Source organism: Microcebus murinus, chromosome 23 (assembly GCF_040939455.1).
Source record: "Microcebus murinus isolate Inina chromosome 23, M.murinus_Inina_mat1.0, whole genome shotgun sequence".
Classification (NCBI taxonomy): Eukaryota; Metazoa; Chordata; class Mammalia; order Primates; family Cheirogaleidae; genus Microcebus; species Microcebus murinus.
In genome coordinates, this window is record NC_134126.1 from 5,165,632 (window position 1) to 5,180,204 (window position 14,573).

Sequence of the window (14,573 nt, forward strand, 5' to 3'; positions counted from 1 at the left end):
TGAATGGCTAATGCCAGACAACTGATCACAAAGGAATACTAGAAATCACCTTCCATCTATCCCGAAGACCTGGATCCTTACTGGAAGCTACCTGCTTTCTTCATCTTACCCCTCTAATACAGCATCTCTCACTTTTGAACTACTACAATACCTTTATAACAAGTTTCCTCATAGCCACATAATCTGTTGCCAGTATTACAGCCCAAACGGTACTTTCAAAACACAAAGTTGTCAAGCACAATGGCTCACACCTGTAATCCCAGCACTTTAGGAGGCCAAGGCAGGAGGATTACTTAAGGCCAGGAGTTAGAGAACACCGTGAGCAACATTGCGAGATCCCATCTTGACAAGGGGGAAAAAAACACACCCAGGCATATACTCTACTTCTAGCTACTTGGGAACTAAAGCAGGAGGATCACTTGAACCCAGGAGTTTGAGGCAGCAGTGAGCTGTTATGCCACTGTACTCCAGCCTAGGCAACACAGCAAGACCCTGTTTCAAAATAAAAACAACAACAAAAAGCTGTTCATGTCATACACTGCTTCAATAGCTTCTCAATGCACTTAGGATAAATACCAAAATCCCTAAAACCCTTGGCCAGCTACAAGGCTCATAAATGATTATCTTCCTTGTTAAGGCTAATCTCTCAACCTAATCTTTTGATCCCATATCCATCTTCTACCTCATTCTAAATTATTGTCTGTCTCCCTCAAGATTGATTTTAAAAGCAAAAAACAAAAAAATCCTGAATGAGGAACAGTGAACTAAAATCTGACTCAATAAAACAGTCTCACACTTTTGTTTAAAGGAAAGTTTTTATGGTATCAAATAAAATTCTCTCTGTAGTGAGAACAAGTATAATAGTGATATGGAGAGAAGGGATCCCAGAGATGTTAGGAAAAAAGGTTTATAGGTCTTAATGATGCCTAGATCTTACTGGAGATGAGGGAGAGAGTACACAGCAAGGATGAGGCCCAAGATTCTGGCCTGAACATTGGAGAGATGACAATGCCATTTACCAAAAGAGAAAACACTGTATTAAGAACCTGATTCACAGGAGGATAATCAAGATGGCAGACGAGAAACACCGCCAGACAGAGTGTCTCTGCAGAAAAGACAGATTCTAGCAGAAATTAGAAGAAAGAAGCAAGCAGACGAGCATACATGGACGAGGGTTGGAAGGAGGGGTACCTGAGACCACAGGAGACTCCACGGGAGGAGGTTTCGGAGGAGAACTGGAAGCAGAGACCTCCGGGGCAGCCAGGAGACCAGCGGCAAGGGTAGGTACAGTGGTTAACTTTCCCCTCCCCTGCATCTGGGACTGCTGGTGGGCTCCGCAGCGGGTAGAGAGACCTGCGGATACCACCCCAGAGACGGCCACCACCAGTGAGCGGTAAGCCTGTAGCGGAAGCGGCACCAGGCTCCCAACTCCCTTGGGGCACTTCCCTGTGCACAGACTGGAGCCCCGTGGCAGACGCCATATTGCTTCATTCTCCCCTCCCCCATCACTATTCCAAGGCTGCCTACAGAGACAATATAGCCACCAGCCAGAGGCAACTCCAGGAAAAGGGACCTTACCTTTTGGGGCCCTACAGCTGACTGAAAGGAACTCAGACGGTGAGCTCCCTACCCACCAGCCCTCCCAGGAGCTGCTGGCCCATTGATCCCAGGAGAACACGGGGCAGACCCTGAGGCTGACAGACACAGACCCAGCTTGGGCTCCCTGTGGGTGAATTCTCTCCCTGGTGGGGATATAGTTTGAACTCTGGGGCCCAGAGGTTAGACCTCCAGAACAGATCCATGCACCCAGGTCTCGCATTGCCCGGGGCACAGAAGGGATATACAAGAACAGCCTACTGAGGTGTGTGTGCCTTCAGGGGCAGATCAGCATCCTAAAGGGCAACCCTCCTCCCAAAGGAAGGCCACACGCCCAGCCCAGGTGGCGTTCCTGCGCAGGGAAACTCCCAGCCAGCATCACAGTCAGGGGAGGCCCGGTGGCATGAGGTCTGGCCTACTGGCAGAGGTCCAGGATTAGCCGCAGAGTTGGGGAAGGTAGAAAGAAGCGAGGCCTGCCCCAGAGGCCACCCCCACACGTAGACTTTCTGACTGAGCGGGGCCATTCCAGCCCCTCCGTGACAGCTTTTCCTAGAAGCAGAGAACAGAATTTTGACCCTGCCAACGGCACTGGTGGTGCCTGATGGCAGCCTTAACCAACCCAGCTCGGCCCAGACTGACTCCCAGAGCAGCACTCACTGAGGGGGAGAAAAGGACACACCTGGAAGTCCCACGGCCCCACCCACCACCTGAGGCACTAGAGTGCCTCTCCAGAGGAACTAGAGCTGGTTAAAGGACACAAAAACAACAGCATAGCCTGTTCCCCCAAGCTAGTGCAACTACTGACAGGGAAGACATTCTGCACAACCTTTTCATGGAACCTACTGACTCATCATACAGGGAGTGGTCAAATCTCACCCACAGATACCACCTACCGGCTCAGAAACTAAACAAGGCATGTGAATACCCAAACAAAAACCTAAAGGAAAGAAACAACCACTTATCGACATGGGAAGAAATCAGCAAAGGAACTCCAGAAATATGAAGAACCAAATGGAAAACATACCCCCCAAAGAGGAGCACCAACCCCTTAGAAACGGACACCAACCAAAATCAGGCAACCAAAATGACAGAAGAGGAATATCAAATGTGGATCATAAGAAAATTCAACGACCTGCAATACCAACTCAATAACAACACAAAGAAACCACAAAAAGACTCCAGGACCTGGAACAAAAATTCACTAAAGAAATAGACACAATGAATAAAAGTTTAACCAAACTCCTGGATATGAAGAATCAATTCAGGGAACTACAAAATATGGTGGAAAGCCTCAAGAACAGGGTAGATCAAATAGAAGACAGAATCTCAGAGATTGAAGATAACACCTTCCAATTAAATAAAGCAGTCACAGAGATATAGCACAGAAACAAGAGAAAAGAGCAAAGCCTACAAGAGATATGGGATTATGTGAAGAAATCTAATGTGATGGTTATAGGGTTACGAGCAGGGGAAGAGTAAGACACTCAAGGGTTGGATAAGCTATTTGAAGATGTAATAGAGGAAAATTTCCCAGGCCTTGCTCAAAATCTCGATATACAAGTTCAAGAAGCTCAAAGGACCCCTGGGAGATTCAATGTAAACAGGAAGATGTCACGACATGCACTCATCAGACTGACCAAAATATCAACTAAAGAGGCCCTCCTAAGAGGTATAAGACGAAAGAAGCAAGTAACATACAAGGGAAAGCCAATTCGAATTAACACCAGACTTCTCTACTGAGACTTTACAACCAAGGAGAGACTGGGGCCCCATTCTCACTCTTCTGAAACAAAATCATGCCCAGCGTAGAATCATATTTCCTGCAAAACAAAGACTTATATATAAAGGAGAAATCAAGACATTCTCAGATAAGCAAAGACTGAGAGAATTCACCAAGACAAGACCAGCCCTTCAAGAAGTACTGAAAACAGTGTTACCCACAGATCAGTACAATAAACACTCACGAATGTAAATCTACTCAAAAGCTAAAGATCAAGGCCCATCTGGGGCTTTGAGCCCACAATGGCTCAAGAGAGAAAACAAAGCAACAAAGTTAAACCCAACATAATGAACAGAAATCTGCCCTACCTATCAGTTATCTCAGTAAATGTTAATGGCTTGAACTCCCCGCTCAAGAGACATAGGCTGGCCGAGTGGAAAAAAATATAGGCGAAGTATCTGCTGCCTTTAGGAAACACATCTAACATGCAAGGATGCAATTAGACTAAAGGTAAAGGGGTGGAGAGCAATATTTCAAGCAAATGGAAACCAAAAGAAAGCTGGCATGGCGGTGCTAATCTCATATAATTTCATTTTTAAATCAACAAAAGTAATAAAAGACAAAGAAGGTCACTATATAATGGTAAAAGGAACAGTTCAATAAGAAGACATAGCAATTCTAAATATATATGCACCCAACCTTGGTGCACCGAGATTCATAAAGGAAACTACTGGATCTAAACAAAAGAATAAACAACAACACCATAATAGTTGGAGACTTTAACACCCCACTGACTGCACAGGACAGATCCTCCAACCAAAAAATCAACAAAGAAATAATGGACTTAAACAGAACCCTAGAACAAATGGGCCTGACTGACATTTACAGGACATTCTACCCCAAAACCACTGAATATACGTTCTTCTCATCACCTCATGGTCATTCTCTAAGATTGACCATATCCTGGGACACAAAGCACCTCTCAAACAATTTAAAAAAGTAGAAATTATACCATGTATCTTTTTCAGACCACAATGGAATTAATATAGAAATCAATCCTAACAGGAGTCCTCATTTCTACACTAAGTCATGGAAACTAAACAACCTTCTGCTGAATGATCACTTCATAAACCAGGAAATCAAGATGGAAATCAAAAGATTCTTTGAACTAAACGACAAAGGTGACACAAGTTACCAAAACCTGTGGGACACAGCTAAAGGAGTCCTGAGAGGAAAGTTTTTTTCCATAAATGCCTATATCCAAAAGTCAAAAAGATCACAAATGGACAACCTAATGAATCGTCTCAAAGAGCTGAAAAAAGAAGAACAGACCAACCCCTAACCCAACAGAAGAAGTGAAATCATTAAGATCAAATCAGAACTAAATGAAATTGACAACAGGGAAACTATAAAGAAGATTAATAAAACAAAAAGTTAGTTCTTTGAAAAAATAAACAAAATTGACATACCTTTGACTAGACTAACGAAAAGCAGAAAAGAAAAGTCTCTAATAAGCTCCATCAGGAACAATAAAGGAGAAATTACAACTGATGCCATGGAGATACAAGATGTAATTTATGAATACTACAAAAACCTCTATGCACACAAACTGGAAAATGTGGAGGAAATGGACAATTTCTTAGGAAACACACAGCCTCCCTAGGGTTAACCAGGAAGAAATAGAACTCCTGAACTGACCAATATCAAGTACTGAAATTGATACAGCAATAAAAAAAACCTTCCTAAAAAGAAAAGTCCTGGACCAGATTGTTTTACACCCAAATTTTACCACACCTACAAAGAAGAACTGGCGCCTATCCTGCAGAAATTATTCCACCACATCAAGAAGGATGGAAACCTCCCCAACACATTTTATGAAGCAAACATAAACCTGATACCAAAACCAGGAAAGGATGCAACAAAAAAAGAAAACTGCAGACCAATATCCCTTATGAATATAGATGCAAAAATTCTCAACAAAATCCTAGCCAATCAAATCCAGGTGCTTGTCAAGAAAATAATTCATCACAATCAAGTGGGCTTCATCCCAGGGATGCAGGGATGGTTCGACATACACAAATCTATAAATGTAATTCACCACATAAACAGAAGCAAAAACAAAGACCATATATGATCCTCTCAATAGACACGGAGAAAGCATTTGACAAAATTCAACACCCTTTTATGATAAGAATGCTAAACAAAATAGGCACAGACGGGGTTTACCTAAAAATGATGCAAGCCATAAATGAAAAACCCACAACCAATATCATACTGAATGGGGAAAAATTGAAAGCATTCCCACTTTGAACTGGAACAAGACAAGGTTGCCCACTATCTCCACTTCTGCTCAACATAGTGCTGGAAGTACTCGCTACAGCAATAAGACAAGAGAGTGGAATTATGGGTGTCCAAGTGGAAGCAGAAGAGATCAAACTCTCACTCTTTGCTAATGACATGATATTATACCTAGAAAACCCCAAGTATTCAACCATGAGACTCCTTGGTCTGATAAATGAATTTGGTAAAGTCTCAGGATACAAAATCAATACACAGAAATCAGAGACATTCATATACACCAACAACAGTAAAAGTGAGAACCAAATCAGAGACTCAATTCCCTTCAAAATAGCAACAAAGAAAATAAAGTATCTTGGAATATATTTAACTAAAGAGGTAAAAGACCTCTACAGGGAGAACTATGAAACACTGAAGAAGGAAATAGCAGAGGACGTAAACAGATGGAAGAGTATACCATGCTCATGAGTCAGCAGAATCAACATCATTAAAATGTCTTACTACCCAAAGTGACCTACAGTGTCAACACAATCCCGATCAAAATATCATCATTTTTCACAGATACAGAAAAAATAATAGTACGCTTCGTATGGAACCAGAGAAGACCCCGTATAGTAAAATCAATCCTAGGTAATAAAAACAAAATAGGAGGTATCAATTTACCAGACTTCAAACTATACTACAAGGCTATAGTCATTAAAACAGCTTTTTACTGGCACAAGAACAGGGACATTGACCAGCAGAACAGAACAAAGAACCCAGATATAAAACCATCCTCATATAGCCAACTAATCTTCAACAAAGGAGACAAAAACATACACTGGGAAAAGAATCCTTATTCAATAAATGGTGCTGGGAAAACTGGATAGCCACATGTAGAAGACTGAAACAAGACCCACACCTTTCACCTTTCACAAAAATCAACTCACGCTGGGTAAGACTTGAACCTTAAGTGTGAAACTATTAGAATTCTAGAGGAAAATGTTGGAAATACTCTTCTAGACACTGTCCTAGACAAAGAATTTATGAAGAAGACCCCAAAAGCAATCACAACAGCAACAAAAATAAACAAATGGGACCTGATAAAATTAAAAAGCTTCTGCACAGACAAAGAAACGGTCAAGAGAGCAAACAGACACCCCAAAGAATGGGAGAAAATTTTTGCAAGCTACACATCCGATAAAGGGCTGATAACTAGAATCTATTTAGAACTCAGGAAAATCAGCAAGAAAAAATCAAACAACCCTATCAAAAAATGGGCAAAGGCCATAAACAGAAACTTCTCAAAAGAAGACAGAATAATGGCCAACAAACATATGAAAAAATGCTCAACATCTCTAATCATCAGGGAAATAAAAATCAAAACCACAATGAGATTATCACTTAACTCCAGTGAGAATGGCCTTTATCAAAAAGTCCCCAATCAAAAATGCTGGCGTGGATGTGGAGAGAGAGGAGCACTCCTGCACTGCTGGTGGGACTGCAAACTAGTTCAACCTCTGTGGAAAGCAATATGGAGATACCTCAAAGCGATACAAGTAGATCTACCATTTGATCCAGCAATTCCACTACTGGGCATCTACCCAAAAGATCAAAAGTCACTTCATGAGAAAGACACCTGCACTCGAATGTTTATAGCAGCACAATTCACAATGGCAAAGCTGTGGAAACAACCCAAGTGCCCATCAATTCATGAGTGGATTAATAAAATATGGTATATGTACACCATGGAATAGTACTCAGCTTTAAGAAACAATGGTGATATAGCACCTCTTGTATATTCCTGGATAGAGCTGGAACCCATTCTACTAAGTGAAGTATCCCAAGAATGGAAAAACAAGCACCACATGTACTCACCAGCAAATTGGTATTAACGGATCAACACCTAAGTGGACATATAGGAGTAACATTTATGGGGTGTCAGGAGGGTGGAAGGGGGGAGGAGGGGATAGGTAGGTACAACCACGAGTAAGATGTACAACATTTGGGGGATGGACATGCTTGAAGCTCTTACTCGAGGGGGGAGGGGGACATGGGCAATATATGTAACCTTAACACTTGTACCCCCATAATACGCTAAAATAATAAAAAAAAAGAACCTGATTCACCACGAACATAATAAAGAACCATCAAGCAACATATAAAAGGACTGTCAAGTGGCACTGAGGACCTATATACTACCAAGCATCAATAACAATGATAATAAATTATAATTACCACTCCAAACACATGAAAGAATAGGAAGTAACTAAAAATATAATGCATAATATGAGTTTGAGATTCATTTGATAAATACTTTTCAAGTGACATCTATATATTGAAGTACTCTGTTCTTAGCTCTGAAGATACAGAGGAAGGCAAAAAGGACATGGTTTCTACTTTTAGACTCTTATTTTAAAAAAAATAGTCAAAACAAGAAAACTACTCTTAAAAAGTGACTACAAAACTGAGATCTGAATTATGAGAAGGAACCAATCTTATTAAGAGCTAGCAGAAGAATGTTCCAAGAAAGAGATCTGGAAGGATGAAAGCCAGGAGATAGAGAAGAAATTGACAAGTTGTTGAAAAACTTAGAAAAAGCCAGTGATTGCTATATTTGCCTTTGGGGTCTTAGTCATAACTTCTTTGCCCAACAGAAATAAATAAATGGGAGTTAAATTTGAAAAGTTTCTGAGCTAAATACATAATCAATATAGTTAATGAACAACCTACAGAATAGGAGAAAATATATGTAAACTATACATCTGACAAAGGACTAATATCCAGAATCCACAAAGAACTCAAACAAATAAGCAAGAAATAAGGAAACAGCCCCAGTTAAAAAGTGGGCAAAAAGGTCAGGCTCAGTGGCTCACACCTGTAATCCTAGCACTCTGAGAGGCCGAGGCGGGAGAAAGGCTCGAGGTTAGGAGTTTGAGACCAGCCTGGGCAAGAGTGAGACCCGGTCTCTGTGAAAGAAAGAAAGAGAGAGAGAAAGAGAGAGAGAGAGAGACAGACAGACAGACAGACAGAGAGAGAAGAGAGAGAAGAGAGAGAGAGAGAGAGAGAGAGAGAGAGAGAGAGAGAGAGAGAGAGAGAGAGAGAGAGAGAGAGAGAGAGAGAGAGAAAGAGAGAGAAAGAGAGAGAAAGAGAGAGAAAGAGAGAGAAAGAGAGAGAAAGAGAGAGAGAGAGAGAGAGAGAGAGAGAGAGAGAGAGAGAGAGAGAGAGAGAGAAGAAAGAAAGAAAGAAAGAAAGAAAGAAAGAAAGAAAGAAAGAAAGAAAGAAAGAAAGAAAGAAAGAAAGAAAGAAAGAAAGAAAGAAATTAATTAGCTGGACAAGTAAAAATATATAGAAAATATTAGCCAGGCATGGTGGCACACGCCTGTAGGCTGAGGTAGGAGGATCACTTGAGCCCAGGAGTTTGAGGTTGCTGTGGGCTAGGCTGATGCCATGGCCCTCTAGCCATGGCATAGAGTGAGACTCTGTCTCAAAAAAAAAAAAAAAAAAAAAGTGGGCAAAAGACATGAACAGAAGTTTTTTGAAAGAACATAGACAAATGGTCAAAAAACCTATGAAAAAATGCTTAACATTACTAATCATCAAGGAAATGCAAATTAAAACCACAATATCACTTTACCCTTACCAGAATGGTCATTATTAAAAAGTGGAAAAAATAATAGATGTTGGCATCGATGCAGAGAGAAAGGAACACTTACACACTCTTGGTGGGATTGCAAATCAGTACAACCTTTAAAGAACACAGTATGAAGATTCCTCAAAGAACTTAAAGTAGTTTTACCATTCAATCCATCAATCCCACTACTGGGTATCTACCCAAAGGAAAAGTGTATGTCTTATTGACACCTGCTTTCGAGTGTTTATTGCAGGACAATTCACAATTGCAAAGATGTGCAATCAACTAAGTGCCCTTCAATTCATGAGTGGATAAAGAAAACATCATGTGTATATACCGTGGAGTACTACTTAGCCATAAGAAGCAATGAAATAATGTCTTTTGTGGCAACTTGGATGGAACTGGACACTATTATCCTAAATGAAGTATCTCGAGAATGGAAAAGCAAACACTATATGTTCTCACTAGTAAGTGGGACCCGATAATAGATGGATACACAGAGGCACAAAGCAATATAAAGGACATGAGAAACCAAGGGGGGAAGGAGGGAGAGTAGGTGCAAGATAAAAACTTACCTATTGGGTATAATAAACACTATTCCGGTGATGAGCACACCAACAGCCCCAACTTAAGCATTATACAAGAACATCCATGTAACAAAAACACTTATACCACCTTAATTTTTTAAAATTAGAAAAAACTAATCAACTTTTTTTTTTAAAAAAAAAAGGCAGTGAAGCAAAACTGCAACCAAGACTTTTCTTAATAAGTAGTGTCCCTTTAATTAAGAGCACCTACTTGCACATAGAATTCAAAAGGTCCTTGAATTTTCAGGAGAAAAAAAATTATACAATTTTATTTTCATCAGCCTCTAACTGAAATTAACATTTCCCTCCTTCATGAATGTAGATAAACAAGCCACAGAAATATGAGTAATGAATGGTTGAGACTTTGTCACCAACAGAAATCAGATAATGAAATCATATGATTTCATTAACAATAGAAATCAGATAATGAAATCATCTGAAATCAGATAATGAAAATTATTTTCATTATCACCTTACAACAGTTACAGATATCTTGGTATATTATGTATGCTCACCAAATTTTAAAATGTTGGCATTTGTCAAATTTGCCACCAGATCTTGTAATTTAATACATTAGTAAAGAAGCACAAATTATTATGTCATAAATGTGTATTTTTAAAATATCTGGATAATTTTACTTCAGTATAATTGGTTTTCTTTATCATATGCATTCTATTTTATGCATTAAAAACAGCATTCAGAGAGAAGATTCATAAGATTCAGCAATCTGCCAAATAGGTCCATGGCACAAAAAAGATTATGAACTAGAATAAAAGAAACAAGATACCTCACAACCAAATGCAACTTATGGTACTTGATTGGGTCCTATTTTCAATAAATTAACTACAGAAACAGTTTTTAGAAAAATCAAAGAAACTGGGAAACTATTTGATAATAAATTTGAGAACTATTTGATAATATCAACATGTTTATTTTGTTGTGTACAATAATGGCACTATGGCTATGTAAAAAAAGTCTGTATGTTTTAGAGACACAAAGTATGCAGTAACAAAATGACAATGTCTGGATTTTGCTTTAAAATGTTTCAGGAAAAAAGGAAGAGGTAGAACAGATGAATAGTTTAAAATGGTAATGACAGAATCTCTGTGATGGGCAGATGGAAGATCATGTGCTATTTTCTCAAATTTATGTTTGAAATTTTTCATAATTAAGGCATTAAGAAAACAAAAATAAAAAAGCATCCCCTTTTGGTAGCTGCTTTGCAAAAAGGAGCCCCTCTAAAGGAAAAAAATAATTACAAAGAGGCATTACCTGTCAGAGAACAAACTAGAGAATGATGCTCCTTTGTCTAAGCTGATGTCCTATGGCAGGTTGCCTGACGCGAGGAGTGTGCAAGCTAACTAGGGATTTTCCTCTTTCCTGTTCCATTACGTTCAGGGAAGACAAGAACCCTTAAAATTTGCTATGGTATTATTTATATTTTATGAGTATGCACATACAGCAGGCACTCAAGAAACATTTGTTGAATGAATTGCAAATAGCATTTTGTGTGCCATGCATTTTGCCATACAGTGATGTTTGAATTTTATTTTTTTAATTACCAGTGCATATATATATCATATCAAAACAAGAAAAGTACTGTGTTCTTAAGGCAGAGTGAAATGTAGACTTTGTTAATGAATTAGATGGCAAAATACTATTTGTAAAGACACTAAAACTGTGCTAAAAGAATACAAAATATAGGCCGGGTGCGGTGGCTCACGCCTGTAATCCTAGCACTCTTGGGAGGCTGAGGCTGGCAGACTGCTCCAGGTCAGGAGTTCAAAACCAGCCAGAGCAATAGCGAGACCTCGTATCTACTATAAATAGAAAGAAATTAATTGGCCAACTAATATATATAGAAAAAATTAGCCAGGCATGGTGGCGCATGCCTGTAGTCCCAGCTACTCGGGAGGCTGAGGCAGCAGGATCGCTTGAGCCCAGGAGTTTGAGGTTGCTGTGAGCTAGGCTGATGCCACGGCACTTACTCTAGCCTGGGCAACAAAGCAAGACTCTGTCTCAAAAAAAAAAAAAAAAGGAATACAAAATATATCAGTATTACCAGACTAAGTACCCATCACAACATTCCCAACTCACGGAAAAGCAGTGGTCAGAAAAATTAGGGTGAAATATCTTATCACAGTAGAATTTTTTACAAAAATCAAAAATTAAAATTAGGCTGCAAAAGCAAATTTGAAAGGTTCATTTGTTAGCCATGTAAGAAAAATAGTTTACCCAATGTAAGTTAAATAAGTTCTATCTGAAAGAAGCAGGCAAAAAAAAATGTAGCCAGAGAAAATAAACTTGTTTAAGACTATTAGCCTTTCATCAAGAAGTACTGCTTAAAGAGTTGAGGACAGTGGGTGAAAGAGCAAATGTCAATCAAAAGTCAAGACAAATGATTGTGTAATTTTCTTTGGCTATTGCTGAGTTAACAGATGTTATTACTACTACTCAGTTGTTTATTTGAGGAGTCAATGTTATGTTTTGAAACGACTGAGGAATTAGTCCCTATTAATACTCTACATGAAACAACTATAGGCAAAAATAATTTCATAGTTCAGAAAACACTAATCAAGTACGACCTGCAGTAGAATCTGTTAAGATGTATTACAACAAATAGTGGTGAATATGTGAGGAGCAGAAAACAGTTTAGATGGACAAATTTACAAAGCTTGTAAAAATGTTAGGCATCTATAGCCTACAATTATATTTATCAGCAAGTATTTTGAAGAAAATACTTTTATTTATCATGTGCTGCCAAGCCATTACCATTTGCAGTGACTTTATTTGCTCTCATAGATTAACCATCACAAGTTCTATGAATTTTTGTTAGAAATAATTGATGTGCCCTACCACACATAAGTCCAATGGTTTATTAGTAGTAAAGTTTTATTGTGATTTTTTTGAGCTTAGTGCAAAGATTAAATTTTTCTGAATGAGAAGAATGAGAAGCCTCAACCACTATTACTAAACACTGAATGGCTTTACAAATTAGATTTTGCTACAGATTTGATGGTTGTTTTTAATGAACTCAACTTAAATTACAAGAGAAAATAGTGATTATATAAGAAACTATTATTGTTGTTTTGAGGACAACTAACGTTGTTTGCATTACAGGTAATCTCATGCTACTTTATATACTTCCCATGTTGTCAAAAATTAAAACAAGAAATGAGAATTCCATTCTCATACAAATCAGCACTGGATATATTTTCCAAACTCATCGTAGAGTTTAGGCCTCATTCTTCAGACCTTAATACAAATGCAAAAGACATTTCCTTATTTCAAAATCCATATAACTGTGCAACTGGAGAACTTCCACCTAATCCTCCATTGACAATACGTCTCTAATGATAAAAAAGGCAGATATCAAGAAAATAATCTAGTAGAAGTCTAGAAATGCCTTCCAAGAGACAAATATGCTCAATCAATAACATATGCTCATGAAATGATAGTATTTAGCAGTACCTATCTGTATGAAAAGATATTTTTTTCAAAGATGAAATATACAAAATCTCATTATAGATCATTAATAGATGAATACAATCAATTTGGACTAACTTTGAAACCCAATTAAGCAAAATATCATCCCGTTACAAAAGAAATTTCATTCTTCTCATCAGCAAACCAATATTACACATTGTTATCATATATATTTGTCATTAAAAATTTGTGGAAATTTGATTTATCTCTTGTTACGTAAGTAGCTAATTTCTTTGATTTTTGTCTACTGGCCAATAATCCTAAAATATTTACTAGCTGTAACCGGGCATAGTAGCTCACTCCTGTAATCCTAACACTTTGGAAGGCTGAGGCAGAAGGATTGCTGAGGCCAGGAGTTTGAGGCTGCAGTTGGTATGATCCCACCACTGCACTTCAGCCTGAGCAACAGGGCAAGACCCTGTCTCATTGGTACCTGACCTTTTAAAGAAAATACTTGCCAATCCTCAATTTAAATAATTACACTTAAACCTTCTTAAATCACGTGTAGATTAAAAAATGTAAGATAATAATGAAAACACAAACTATACAAAATCCTGCTGTAGTACCTATCTTCGTTCATATCCAATTCTTCATTTGTGTATTCTCATTAAAAACACTTTGGCACTCAAGTTTTTAAGAATTCAGCTAGAAATTAGCTTTTATTACAAACTTGATAATTGTTTTTTAATGAATTCAACCTAAAATTACAAGGCAAAATAGTGCTTACATGTAAATTTCATACTGTGGTAAAACATGGCTTCTTTATTTTAATGTGCTAACACCGAAAATCAATATAGCATAAGTAAATAAAAGTCCAAATAAAAATGGTAGATTTTCATTACAAACCAAATGCAAATGTTAGCATACTTGGTTTAAATGTACCAGTGGAGACATGGTACATTTAAACATTGAGGATGTACCTCGATCATATTTTTATCAGTTGTATACATGTATGGGACGGGGAGGGAAGTATATGTACATGGAGGGGGAAATGCAGGGGGGAGAGAGTAGGAGAAACTTTTCCTTATTACTGAAAATAGTTTTGCTAACTTCACTAAATGAAATTTATATAACCAATTAAGTAAAATGTGAACAAACTATATAATCTACCAATTATTCTTATTAAAATACTCATACTTTGTAATTATGCTATATATGTATCTTCAGATTTTCAAATGAATGTCGAGTAGAATTTTTTACTACTGCTGCCACCCCGAGGCTGTGTAAATGTTCGTCCAAACACAAAATGATTATGTCTATTTATAATAAAGTC

The 14,573-nt window shown here is 38.2% G+C and overlaps 1 protein-coding gene across 2 annotated transcripts in view; it reads right to left on the minus strand.

The window, feature by feature from the left end:
- The window catches only part of CDC73 (cell division cycle 73), a 135,229-nt gene that overhangs the window by 72,042 nt on the left and 48,614 nt on the right, over positions 1-14,573 (minus strand). The gene's annotated exons all lie outside the window — the stretch shown is intronic.